The sequence below is a fragment of the Drosophila simulans genome, chromosome X (assembly GCF_016746395.2).
Source record: "Drosophila simulans strain w501 chromosome X, Prin_Dsim_3.1, whole genome shotgun sequence".
Taxonomy (NCBI): domain Eukaryota; kingdom Metazoa; phylum Arthropoda; class Insecta; order Diptera; family Drosophilidae; genus Drosophila; species Drosophila simulans.
Genome location: NC_052525.2, coordinates 13,999,864 through 14,013,922, shown reverse-complemented (window position 1 = coordinate 14,013,922; position 14,059 = coordinate 13,999,864). Strand labels below are relative to the sequence as shown.

Here is a 14,059-nt window from a genome sequence, read left to right as displayed (position 1 = left end):
TTGATGCTTGAAATGAACAATAGTTTTAAAATGCCACCAACCCAGGATAACTGCCTGCCCCGAGGACGCAGGGGGGTGGTGGAGGGTGGGTGATGGTAGGGGGTGCCCCGTTTTATGAGCTTGGCAAAAAGTTAGCCAACAATTATTTTTTGTCGGGGCAAACGCAAAAATACGAAAAATCTACATGACACTGAATGAGTTTCCAAAGTTTTCCAGCCAGGATGCGAAATTTTGAGGGCAAGAGGGGGGTGGCATGAGGCTCTTGAGGGGACAGGGACAAACGCATTATCGTTAGAATGTGAGAATGTTGGAATGGAATGGCTCCATGCCTGGCAAATGTGTGTCTAATGCATTTTGAGGAGCCCATTCGTACTCCGATTCTCCGGCAGCTGAAGCCATCTCCAAAATGTTCTGTCAAAACACTCACACACATGCACTAACCCTTTTCCACTGGGAAAATAAAATTAAATACATTTGCCTCAAATGGAAAACATTCGAGTTGCCTGAAAGTGAACCAATTACACTAAGTACATGTAGGCAATCTTAATTGCCACAGATCCAGCAACTTCAGATACTCCATACCCTGCAAATGAATTGTTTATCTTGATTTTGAAAATACATATATAGTATATATATATTTCTTTCTTTCTCTGCAAATATTTCAATAAATCTGAAAGCTGTAGCAATTAAATGCATTTTTTAATGATCATGAATGATATAGAAAGCCTTCTTATGTATTTCAAATATTTCTTCAATATTTTCGAGATCGTTTTGAGAACTTTCTGTGTGTTTGAGTGTGCCTCGAAGGCTTTTCATCACCACCTCCTGCACTTGCCACCCTTCTTCTTCACACAACATGTGGTTTATCTTCAATTCGCACTGACAACGGACGCCCCCGTTGACCGATCTGCCACGCCCACCAGTTCGCCCAGGAAACGGAAAGAAATCAGGCACTTTCCACTCCACTCTATCCCCCTCCCCCCCTGGGAAAAAAGTCCCCCCACCACCACGCCCCGCATTCGCTGCTGCCTCAGTTGTCAGTTCGTTTTAAAACTTTGCGCAATTGTAATTATTTTTCGATTTGCATGCTGCAGTTTTTCAGTTGTCCAGCAACTTTACAGCACTAGCAGCACCAACAACAACAACAACAACGACAACAACTACAACAACAACAACAACAGCAACTGTAGCAAATGCAGCAGTTAGGGCAACAGTAACAACAATAAAACTGGCACTTTCAGCTGCCACTTGCAGCAGATTCCACACTCGAAAGCCACCCGAAAAAGCAGCCAAAATGCAGGAGCACCACCCCAAAAAGTGACCCCAACCCCCCATCCCCCCTCGAATGACCCACCGCCCAGACAATGGGGAAAATGCCTGAGCAAATGTTTGGCTTTGTTCGCTTAATTACAAAAATTGCAAAAGCTTCAAATAATTTTGATCAGCTCTCTACTGCAGCATTTTCGTGCGAATTTTCAATCAGTGGCGGGACTCGAGTGGTTTTTTTAAAGGGCTCAAAGCAGCGAAAAATTTTACCAAATAATAGGAATTAATATATCCAAATAATAGTAACAGTAAGAATATAGTTTTAAAGATTGGTCGTTCGTTTTGGGGCTCATAAGATATATCTCTTCTATTTTGTTATGTAGAATGCGATTCGAAAATCCTGGCTACCCCTTGAAAAACATCCTTGATGGCTGCTCTGTGAAAAGAGGTTTAACTGAATCTCAGCTCGAGACGTTTTCTTCGGACAGTCCATATGACCATATGAGACCGATTTCCAGCAGAGGGACCCGTCGTCCGATGAAAGTTGCCCGATGTGGGAAAACTTTGCACGCACTTGGCACATTGTTCGAACGGCTTTTGCCAGTGGGTGGTGGTTCAGTGGGTGGCTAAGTGGGTGGTTCAGAGGGTGGTTGGGTCAGTGGGGTAGCTGTCAAGTGTGCGGTGCTTGTGGTCATCATCAGTTCGGGCAGTCCAAACCGAAAATGGAACGAAGGGATGACGGAGGGCGGAGTAACATCATCATCAAGTGCATTGAGTGCATGTAGATATGTGGCAGGCGGGGGAGGGTGTGGCCGAAAAAGGCTGGAGTTGGGGCATTTGGAGATGGAGATGGAACACTGGTAGTAAGTCTTCTTCCTGGCCAACGAAAATCCCCCTCTTAACTATTGCAAATGTAACACGAATTTCGAAAAGCAACCGAACGAGCTTTGTAGTCAATGCTTAAATGAAAAAAAAAAAAAAAAACTGTTGCTAAAGTTGGCAACGAATAATGGAGGATTCCGGAGATGAAAGGGAAACACGAGAAGACAGACACAAATGGAAAAGCGGACACATCAGGAATAACAAAATAATAATTAGAACACAGCAGAATTTATTTCCCAGCGACCAGGCTTTAAATTATTTTGCATGCATCTTTCAAACACTTATTTTTATCATTATGGAATTTATAGCTTTTTTTTAAATTAATTTATTTAAAACATTCAATTTACTATTTTCCATGCTATATACAATATAATTAGTGGCAGAAAGACAGGTCAAGAAGTTCCCCATATAGGGATTGATCGTCTGTGGCAGATTTGGCCAGCCCAGGTGAGGCACCCACTTGGCCAGAGGCACTGCCTCCTCGGGAGTCAGCAAACCGCGCACAAACTGCTCAGTTGCACGCTTTCGACTGTGTGTGTGTGTGTGTGAGTGTGCCTGTTGGGAATATGCTACCGCAACTTTGAGCCCTTTCACCTCCGCGGTCTCCAGGGAGCAGCGAGTCCCGAAACCCAAAAACCCCACTCCTCCGGCGGATTGTAGCCCATTTGGTTGCGCTGTTGTGGCATGGCGTCTGAAATTTAATACTTTTGCACATTTTCTAAACTGTCGTTGGCCTTAACCCCACCTCCTCTCACCCCTTTCACCATTTCATCCGCCCACCTACTCCTCTCACAGGACATGTGTGTCTACGTGTGTGTGTGGGCCTCTGTGCACTTTTCTATTCCCGTTTTCATCTGTGCAACATTGCCACAGAGCGAAGAAGAAGCAGCAGCAGCAGCAACAGCCGGCAAGGCAAAAGAAGCTAAGGTTAAAAAAAATATGGCAAAGAAAAAATATTCTGCGTTTTTCTAAAATTAAAAAATTGGAAAAAAACGCTGCAAAAATATGCGCGCTCCGTCGCTGCTTCATTGCTGCGGTTGACGGCAGCAGCAACACCAATGGCCACATTACACTGCAAACAATTTGTGGGATTAGCTAAAGACTCAAATATTATATACTTTTGAAGCTACAATTCCTAATTAAAATAATAATAATATTTAACAGTGATTTATTATCTAAATTATATATGCATAAATTATGTGCTTTAGATTGCCTTGAATTTAGTTTTTAGCGCTCGATTTCTAATTACTCTTGCATTGCTGACTTAAAACTGCTTTGCTGGCCACTTTTCTCTCAGTGCTGCGATAGTGGCAGCTGCAACATTGACGTCGCTGCCCGTGCCGCTGCCGAGTTGCAATTTTTATGACATTTCATTTGCATGCCGCGCGCAAAGGCAGCGCCGCTGGAAGAAGAAGCAGAAGCGGACGGTGTGGAGCGGAGCGGTAGCGGCAAAAAGAAATTAAACACAACGGCGTCGAGGGAGTTGGATGGTGGCTTGATGGGGGGGGGGGGGGGGGGGATGGGGGCGGGGTATCCAAGGGGATGCTGCCATTTTAGTATGCACACAGAATTGTTAACAATATGGCGCCTCGCCTCCGTTTGCCATACTTTGTAGTCGAACGAATGTCCTCCCACAGCGCCTTCTGCTGCTCCTCCTCCTGCTCCTGCATCCTTTGCTTTTGGCCTTCTCCACTCGCCTTTGGCTTGATCTTCGCCCAGGAGCAAGGGGTATTTGCGGCTGGCACTCCTGTTGGCCGCCCACGATTTATGGCACACTTTTGACCGATCTGCACCTGTACACTAGGGAAAAAGTGTTCGCTGCACACTTGTTAACCGCTTTTCAAGAGATTTTAAAAGCTGGTCATTTTTCCTAGCACACCTAAGTGAGTTTAAAGTGCTAACAAATATTTAAGTTTTACCTAAACCTTTTCATTTTCTAACTTGCAAAGTTACTCATAGGACAAAGGTGCATAAAAGTAACAAAAAGAAGTTCAACATATTGTTGCCCTTTAATTTACTACATAACGTACTACATAACCAGCAATGATCAAATGCAATTAAAATTAAGTATATATATTTAATTGAAATAATATGTGTAAAGGGTATGCTCGAATCGAGTAATCCGCGTTGACAGTTTTCCATTTGTAGCTGTTGTTAGCCAAAGCTTACCTCGCGCTGCCAGTGTTTGTATTTTTTTAATTAATTCAGTTTTGAGCAATTAGTTTTGATGCGTTGCATTTAAAATTAATTGCAGTGGCGTTAATTGGCTGCAATCTGCCACGCCCAACCCACGGCCAACGCCCCCAACCGGATGTTGGGCGAAGCCAGCTTAGGCGAAGAGGAGTTGCGAATAAATCAACTAAAAAGTGCACAACCCACAAAAATGTTTCCTCTGCGGCTCATTAAAGGTTAATTTGTTGAGTGCCGCCGTGGGGATGTGCTTTAATTCCCCCCATTTCCGTTTTCCTTTTTTTGTTTTTATTTTTGGATAACTGATGAGAGCGGGTTGAGTGGCATTCAAAATTAATTATATATGATTGTGTAATTGCCATTCCCTTCGAGTTTTCAAGGACTCTAATGCGTGGCACATGTACGCACAGCTAATCAATTTAATGCGATGTGACACACCACCTAATTACCCCTCGTTTCGTTGGCCCATCGAATATTGCCGGTTGGAAAACAGAGCCTTCAAATCGTAAAATTACCAAAAAGGGATGCCGCCATCTCATTACCTGCCACACAGCTAAAACAAACGACGATTTATAAGCCAAACTGTGAAATGTAATGAATTTAGCAATGGTTTATTATTTATTATGAATTTATTGAAATATAATATTAATTTAATAGCATTGCCGATACAAGCAGCCAAATATGCCAAGTTTTTGTTGAATTTTTTCTGTGTGTATGTCCAGGTCTTTGTGCTCCTTTTATGTGCTCATTACAGTGTCTTGGTTTTTGCCAGGCGAACCATTGACAAGGTAACCGAGCCTCACCAAGCATTGCCACCGGTGCGTATGCGTAATATCAAATAGAGATGCTCCGCACGTCTAAGTGTGTGTGTGTGTGTGTGGGCCAGTGTGTGAGCGGCATGTATTTGCTAATTAGAGTACGGTTGCGGTTTTCCATTACAAAATGTCATAAATACACCAACGAACAGGCAGGCATTTTGCACACTGAACACTCCACCATGGTGGTTACATTCAGTTTTTTTTCAGTTATTTTTTTTTGGCCAGCATGCTGCTGGTTTAATTCTGGGAAATGCGGTTATGACAACCGAGGGTTCACTGTGTGTACCCGCCTCTAACCAAAACCGTGCCCCTTGGTTCCCTTGGCTTTTTGCCACCGTTGGTGTGGCTCCTGTGGTGAGGCTGGCAAAAACTATTGCCTATTTATATGGGCAACGGACTGGGATTCTGGTCAAGTTATGTAGTTTACACCAGAGAACTGCAGCCCGCCACTGGCACTCTACGTCCACCCGATAAACACTCGGTCTCTAGGCACCCCGTCTTTTTTGACACCCTACTTGCGGCAACAGAAAATATTCGGGTGTTTTACCAACGTTGTGTTTTTGTTACGAGTAAAAAAACCACCCGAGGCCTGCTGCGCAAGAGCCGTATGGGTGAGTGGACGCACAGTCAACGATCTGCCGCAGGTCATTTTTTGTACGCCTAAAATTTGTATGGGTGGAAGCGCGACGGGTATAAGAAATGAAGGGTAAAAGGGAATACCCAAGAAAAATTTCGTGCTCATGTCGGGTGCCACCCGTTTCGAATCATTGCCTTACTAATTTTTCACAAGTCGCTAGCTGAATACTCTAATGACAAATGTTCTTACATAAATTCATTTTTGAAATGAATTTTGTGACATTATGTACATAGATTCGGCTATTAGCATTATTACTATTACTATTATTTTTACTATAATTTACATTTAAATAATAAAAACGTTAATAATATATATAATATATAATAATATATATATCTATATATATAAGAATTAAATTACATATTTTTTTATATTAATAATATATAATATAATAAAATATAATATAATATATATAATTATAATAATATATAATGAAGATGAAGGGCATATTTTACAAAGTATTCGACAAAGTCTAGAGCCACGCCGAAAGAATAGTGTGTAAACGTATGGAGTGTAAAACGTATGGAGTTACGCATCTTGTCTGTGACTCGACTATCTACAAGAGTAGATAGACTGATAGAGACTATCACCCGAGTATTTTTAGAAACACCCGAGTATTTTTGGAAACACCCATGTGTTTAACGGTAAACCCACAAGTGTTTTTGTCACTCATCCCTTTTTAGGCATTTGTCTTTTTCTGACTGTTTGTCTTCTCTACCCTCCGTTATGGGTGCCGAGTATGATCGGCACCCGCGACGCAGGTCACCGTATTGATTCGAGTGCGGGCACAACGGGGTGTCTTGTCTACATGTGCAGATGTATACTGTGTGTTTGTAAGTACCCGCGATGTGCGTGGCGGGTAGCACCCGCACACAAAATTGTTGGGTGTGAGTCGAGTGGTAAAAAATGCCACCCTTGCAGTTCTCTGGTTTACACCCTCACACAAAGTGGAACAATAGAATGCATCAACTGCATCTATTGTGCGTATCTCTCATTATCCTGATTGTGGGTTTCAGTGCCCAAAGTACTTGAAGTATTTGAAAGTACTTTTCGTCCTTAATGCAAAGAAAATAGGGGGGCCTTCTATACTATATTTGTATGCAAATAACTTAACTAGATTTGTGGCTCATTCAATATTCTGCTTTATTAAATAGCCTTCATCTAATCGCATGCATTTTCTAGTTATTAATCAAAAACTTAATTTAGACATACTGAAACCATTTAACGAAAAATGTAATTAAGTCCCATTTAAGCTAATTTGACTGAAAATGAATTAATTTAATTTCTATGCTTCAATTGTTTGTCTACTGGCGTTCAGTTTCATCGAGTTGGATTAATGTAAATAAAACATTGGCGTTTTGATGAATAATAGGTGTGCTAATTAGGTGCGTTGGGCTTATTATTTTTTATTTGCCGTTAATAAATAATACTTCGTCAATTCGGATGATGCTAATTTTGAAGAAGCTGTATTTTTTAGTGCAGCCTTAAATTTTTGCTACTAAAACCTTTTTCGTGCACATTTTCCCTAGTCATTTTCAGACTTTTGCCGTTTTGTCCTGCGGCCGTTGCTTTGATTTTGCGTTGACTTTGGTTTTTTGTCTGCCGACTGCTCTTTTTTGCTGTTTGCATTTCGCATTTGGCGGCCCCACTTGCAGCTGCGACGCCTCCGATGATGAACGCCCCCATTCCTATTGGTATTCCTATTCCCGTTGCTACTCCTACATACGCATATATGTATGTATGAATATACATATATATGTCCTGGATCGCCAGAGGGTCCTGTGTGAAGGGTTATGGGGTCACGCCTTGTTTACACCCGACAACTTGTGTTTTGTTGTATATTTTTGTTTGACAACATCAAACTTCTTTGGCACAATCAACTCGTCGCTGTATATATATATGTGTGTGTGTGTGCGTGTATCTGTGTATATTTGCCACGCCCACACTTACACAATATACAGTCGAGCACACTCGGAAACTCAGAGAAAAGATTTAATCAGAGCCCAATAATTACGGTTGGACCTGCTAAAGTGGCAGCACCTAAAACAAAAATGTGAAGGCAACATTTAAAGTTGCGTAATTATTAATTATTTAATTTATTATTTTATATAATTATTTTTATAGAATAATCAAAAGTTGTTGTTATAAACTTCAGATGCTCTAAATTGAAAAATCATCTTCGTTGTAGGAGTCAATTATATGTTTTGATGTTGTTTTATTTATATAAGTGTGCTTAGGCTTTACTTTGAGCTAAAATATTTATTTGTATATATTGTTTATATATATTTTGCATTTTTTATATTATTTATTTCATATATTTTTCCAAGTGTACTCATTGTATAGTCTTAGCACGATTGCATTCAGCTCTCCAGCATTTATTATCGGCCCAGATCGGTGCTGCATGTGTGTGTGTTAGCCTCTTTCTGTGCGTGTGTGTGCGTGTGCGTGTGCGTTAATGTATGCGTGCATGAATGAGCATCAAACAATAGCCTGCGAACTGACGGAATGACTAAGTGACCAACTGACTGACTGACTAACTGGCTAACTGGCGAGTGTTATTTAATTACGCCCAAACAAAATGCAATTGAATTTCCTCTGCATCTGATTGTGTGCGTAAAGGACTGGCATGATTAGGGAGCGGGGTAGCGGAGAGGGGGGATCTGGATTGGAAGGATCTGAGCACTAACATGCACTAACACGTTCAACACCACACACACACACACATATGCAGCCGTGCAAACACATTTTGTTATACAAAATAAACAAATCAAATTAGAATTAATGTTGAATAATTAGTCGCAACATAACGCATTGGGGCCATTTGCGATTGCGATAGGACCAGAAATTCGTGGACTGCGGGGGTGCATTAATGTCCTTGTGCCTGCATGTGTGTGTGTGTGTGCCTGTGTTTATATGAGCATGTGTGTGTGTGTGTGTGCTCAATGGCATGCAAGTGGCTTGTTTGTTAAACATGTAATTTGATTTTGAACTCGCCGCCGCCAGAAATGCTCACCAAGGACTCGAAGGGAAGTTCCCAGGTGGCTGTGCCAATATTAGTCCTTTCGGCCATCGCTGGTCGCAATTACATACAAGTTCACTAAATGTCATTTCATTAGTTTTGATTCCTTACCGAAGTCCGCATTGCAGCGAGTTCAAGAGTGTGGGACACTTCATAAGTGGTCTACTATTTTTATTGACACTACTGATTAATTTATTTGAAAAAATCGGGATATACGTATATAACTTGACTAAAAAGGGTTCCACATCAAAAATAATAATGGTTTTGTGCAGCTTTTTGTGTAAGTCAATCACCTATCACTTTCATAGCGATTTTCGGAAAAATCAAATTTGGACAAATTTTTTGCATTTTTATAAAGTCAAAAATTGGTCCGCATTTAAATTTCCATCTGTGAACAACACTCAATTGGAAATCTTCTCATGAGATTAATATGGCTGGACACTCCTTACTTGGCCAACTATTTTTCTTGATTTGTCCGAAATACTGTTTATTTTTGGCGGAAAATAAGGATTAAAAATTAGGAAAGAAATTTGCCATTTTGGAGCAGCTATTTAGTCATAACTTGGTTAAGAATTATCGAACAGAAGAAATAATCACTGCTTTATGCAGCGTATTAGCCACACTTACTACTTATAACTTTTCTGTTGATTTTCAGAAATTAAAAATTCGACAAATTTTTTTGCATTTTTTTATAAGGGGTAAGTAACATCATCAAATTTTTCAAAAAATGCCAAAAAATTTAAATTTTAAAGTTGGAATCCAGAAAGATTAGAAATTAAATACCGAGCTCAACGAGGTATGACATTCTATTTTTGGATTCTTATTTCCAATTTTATGGAGAAAAAACTGAATATTTTTATACGGAAAATGAGAAAAAGACTTTTACCAAAATGTTGATTTCTTGGATGCCGTCTTTAATCACAACTTGGCTAAAAATGACCACACAGCTAAAAGAATAACATTTTTGTGCAGATAATAACCAATTCTAATGATCCATATGATTTTATGGGAGTCCAGGGTAAAATAAATTTTTTGTAATTTTTCGCATTTTTTTTATAAGGGGTAACATCATCAAATTTAGCAAAAAATGCCACAAAATTAAAATTTTAAAGTTGGAATCCAGAAAGATTCGAAATTAAATACCGAGCTCAACGAGGTATGACATTCTATTTTTGGATTCTTATTTCCAATTTTATGGAGAAAAAACTGAATATTTTTATACGGAAAATGAGAAAAAGACTTTTACCAGAATGTTGATTTCTTGGATGGCGTCTTTAATCACAACTTGGCTAAAAATGGTCATAAAGCTAAAAGAATAATATTTTTGTGAAGCTTAGTACCAATTCTAATGACCTCTATTTTTTGGGAGCCCAGGGTAAAATAATTTTTTTGTAATTTTTTGCATTTTTTATAAGGGGTAACATCATCATTTTTTGCAAGAAACGGTCGAAATTTTGAATTCTTATCTGCAGGCACCACTCGATTGGAAATTGTTCAACGATTTTAACAATGTATGACACACCATATTTGGTCCAATATTTTTTTTGATTTGGCCAAAATACGGCACTAAAAATTGACGAGAATAAATAAGGTTACAAATTGTGAAGAAAATGAACAGAGTTGAAATTTTGTCAATGATTCGAGTACAACTTGTAGTTTTCTATATTATTTAATAAGTATCTTAAAACTTAGTTGTAACTTAAGTTAAGAAATATCGAGCATTTGATCAAAAATGAGCGCTCTTCACCTTTGAATGGCATAACTCATAACTCATGTGCTTGGCTTCAGGACTCTTCGCTTTGTGAGCCTTTATTACCCACCTAATGCTAATTGATTGCGCCCGGTTGTTCCCACCCACTTAAATTTCCATTCTTCATTTCCCATTAGCCGTTTTCCTTATCGCGTATACGACGCGTGTTCCTCGTGTGTGGAAGCTTGTTTGAGTTGGGCGATGGCTTTTTCCTCGCCCACGTCATGCCAAAAAAAAGAAATCAACGCAAATTGCTAAATGCTTCAGCCTTGCCCCCTTTTCCAGTGCTGAAAAACGAAATCAGGACAAACTGAAGGTGGCGGAAAAAGAAACAAGATGGAATATCTTTTAAGCCGCAGTCGGTAACTTGCCGGCTTTAATGGCAGCGGCTTAGAGTCCTTGGCTCTCCGTCTCTTTTATTTTGTGCATAATTGAAATTTATGCTTAAATACATTCAACGAGCTGCTGAGCGGCTTATGATCCTTCCATCGTATCCTTTGCAGCCCTCGCATCCTCCGCCACTCGCGGAATGCCGTGCTCATTGCGAAAGGCGCGGGCGACGGAGGGGGCGGCGAGGTGCGTGTGTGTATTTTGCATATTTAACTTTGCATTTGAGCGCTAAGCTTTCTTAGTTTATTATTTAAACAGAAACAGGCGAACGACGCTGACAGCGATGACGACAACGCGACGAGCTGGCAAGGATTGCCGAACATGGGCGGCGGAAGGGGGTGCCAGGATATTGTCCCGGTTATTATTATGCCAAGTAGCTGCGTCTTTCTCTCTGTGTGAGTGTGTGTGTGTCTCTCTGCACACTGAACGTATTTTGCTGCTCACAAATACGCAGAAAAGTTAAAAATACCAAAAAGTTAAATTAACTTGAACTAGGAAAACTGAACTATGGTTCAGAATCATTTTACTAGATCAATCTTGTATTATTCGAATTTATTACTTATTTATCTACGATTCAATTAGTCAATTTCTAGTCAGAGAACACAAAGTAGCCCCGCTTTTTTCCGAGTGCATGTGTGTGTGGCGAGTATTTAGCGTGCGTGAAATTGAGATAAATGTCGCCAGAGTTATGACAAGCAGGCAACCCCAAAAGCCCAGACCCGCACTCCAGCCCGGCAAAAACGCGAGTTAAAACCCGGAGACACAAGTCAGACCTAAGCCCAAACCCAATTCCAGCCCACAAGTTGCGATTCGCGGGCGACACAGCCAGCGGAATATGCAAATTATTTTAGAATTGTTTGGCGTGCCGCCCTCAAATTCCCACCTGTTTTCACTCGGTCCGTCTGCCCGTGTGTCTCCCGCATTTTCCAGCGCCGCGGCTCATTGTCATTAAGATTGCGAATTAGCATTTGTAAGGCATTTTCTGCATAGGCTCAGCTGCGAAGGCCAACCTGGCTTAAAGAGCAGCTCAGTCCGCCGGATGATTGAGTGCACGCAGGTGGATAAGAATGTTGTGAGCGAGGGGGGAGAATAGAGGGTAACAGGACGCAGGACGAGTCCCGAATTCGCAGGACTCCAATTCGAGGTGGCTGAGGCACTGGCAGCACATTGAAGCTCATTGCTGAAACTGGCATTTTTGTGAATTATAGATTTAAATTGGAATTTAATTACTACTACTAGTAAAAGACCTATGTATGTTATGTAAAAGTAATATGCCAAAATGTGACGTTGTTTATTCAACTATTTAGTTTATAAGTTCACTTCTAAAGTCAGCTGATAAAAAGGGGAAATGGGGCTGCGGGAAGTTTTGTGGCATACTGGTAAATCTGTTTGCCGTCATGTGGCCACCGTTGTTGATTGTCCCTCCCGGCAGTTGCAGTCTACCTCCAAGTTGGTTCAGAATTTCTCGAGGATTGCGAATGCAACATAGCATTCGATTCCCCTTGGCCAAGTTGTGTGCTTTTATTGTTTTACGAGGCCTTGCAGCAGCTGCGTGGGCAACTTTAAACATGACTGCCTTGGTCCTTCGTCCTGGATCCTGGCCACTGACTACTGACTACTGGGTGCTGGGTACTGGGTTTTCAGTCCTGGGTCCTTGGGGCATCTTCGTGTTGCAGCTGCAACAATTTCATAAACTGCTGATGATGCACAGCGCACAAAGTTTCGCCGAGCTGCTGGAGAAAGAGCAACGGGGTCACTTGCCTTTCTTCCAGGGCTTATCAGCTGTTTTTCCGAACGCTTTTGACCCGGCCCAGATTTAAATAAGCGAGTCAGAGTTGCGAATGATGTCAGATTGAACAGGTTAATATGCAACATTTATGCGCGAGTTGCTATCAAGGTGGACAGCAGAAAGTGATCCTTAAATCAGGATAGCTATATTTCTCATTTAATATCTACATATATACTTGCCCACTTGAATCTGAAGGGTATGAAGTCCATAGAACTCACCTCTACAATCCATTAGCTGATTAATGGCATTTTGTTATTTTGCCAGCGATGAAATTAATGAACTGAATTCTTTCCTTCGGCAAATCGACACTTTATGCGATGCTTTAATTGTTTATGCTGCTTTGAGGACGTCGCATTATTCACAGCAATTAAGCGCGGCGAATTAATTAACTACCAATAATATTGATACTTAGTGTGGGGTTGGGTATTTCAATGCGATAACTCGAGTTGTCCACGAGTTTCAATCGAAGGTCCAGTGGCCTTTGTGCACAAATTATTGCTTATTGGAATGGACAAAACTTTTGATTGCAATTGTAGTGCTTGCATCTCTGTCGCGTTATTTTTTCATTCGCATTTTTTGCATAATTTGATTTTGCTGTTTTTGCATGATTTCAAAATAAACATGGAGAATTCGACGGCTTCGCATCTTGCTTGGCAGCCAAAAGGGAGCAAAAATTTCAAAATACTGCGATGGAACACGAGAAAAACAAAAAAAAAAAACACAAAAAAATGCGGAAAAGTTCCTTTTTCGTGCAGAAAACTTTTCACTAGTTGAACTTCTTTGGATGAAAAGTTTCGCCGTATTTTGTTGTGTTTTTGCTGTCGTCGTCTCCTTTTCGCATTTCCCATTTTCCGTTCTCAGTTCTCCGTTCTCCCAAAGAAAATATCGCCGGGGACTTTGAGCCGTGAGCTGTGGGGCGTGGCACAAAGGGGGCGCTCTAGCGTTGTTGTAAAATAAATATTTGCATGTGTTGTGCATATTGTTTTTTCGCATCCTTCTCCATCGAACTGAAAACTTTCCTATTTTTGCCCGCCTCCTTTTGCCGCATAGTTTATCGAACGCAGGGGTGCAGAGGGTCGGGGTTTTCGGGGGGTTGGGGTTGGGCTGAGGGGTCAAGTGTCCTCTGTAGGTGCATCTCGTGTAAAGTGCAATTGATTGCTGTTTAAGTGCGTTTTCATGTTTCATCCATTCAATTTATGCCCTGTCATATTTGCTGTTTGTCCGCTTCCTTCCCTATTTTATCCGTTTTCCGAACTCATACCACCCACCCACCTCCCAATATTCCAGATGGTTAATCAGTCAAGTGACGTAAGCGAAA

At 40.9% G+C, this 14,059-nt stretch overlaps 1 long non-coding RNA gene across 2 annotated transcripts; it reads right to left on the bottom strand.

Annotated features, from left to right (window-relative positions):
• Positions 1-12,207: 12,207 nt before the first annotated feature.
• LOC120285348 lies at positions 12,208-13,104 on the bottom strand. Of its 2 annotated transcripts, none has more exons than XR_005544648.2 (2): positions 12,960-13,104; positions 12,208-12,841 (listed from the first exon to the last, which is right to left on the bottom strand). It is a non-coding gene; the product is annotated as an uncharacterized LOC120285348 (long non-coding RNA). The 2 variants fall into 2 exon arrangements; XR_005544650.2 differs by having other exon boundaries at positions 12,208-12,749.
• Between the last annotated feature and the right edge of the window lie 955 nt (positions 13,105-14,059).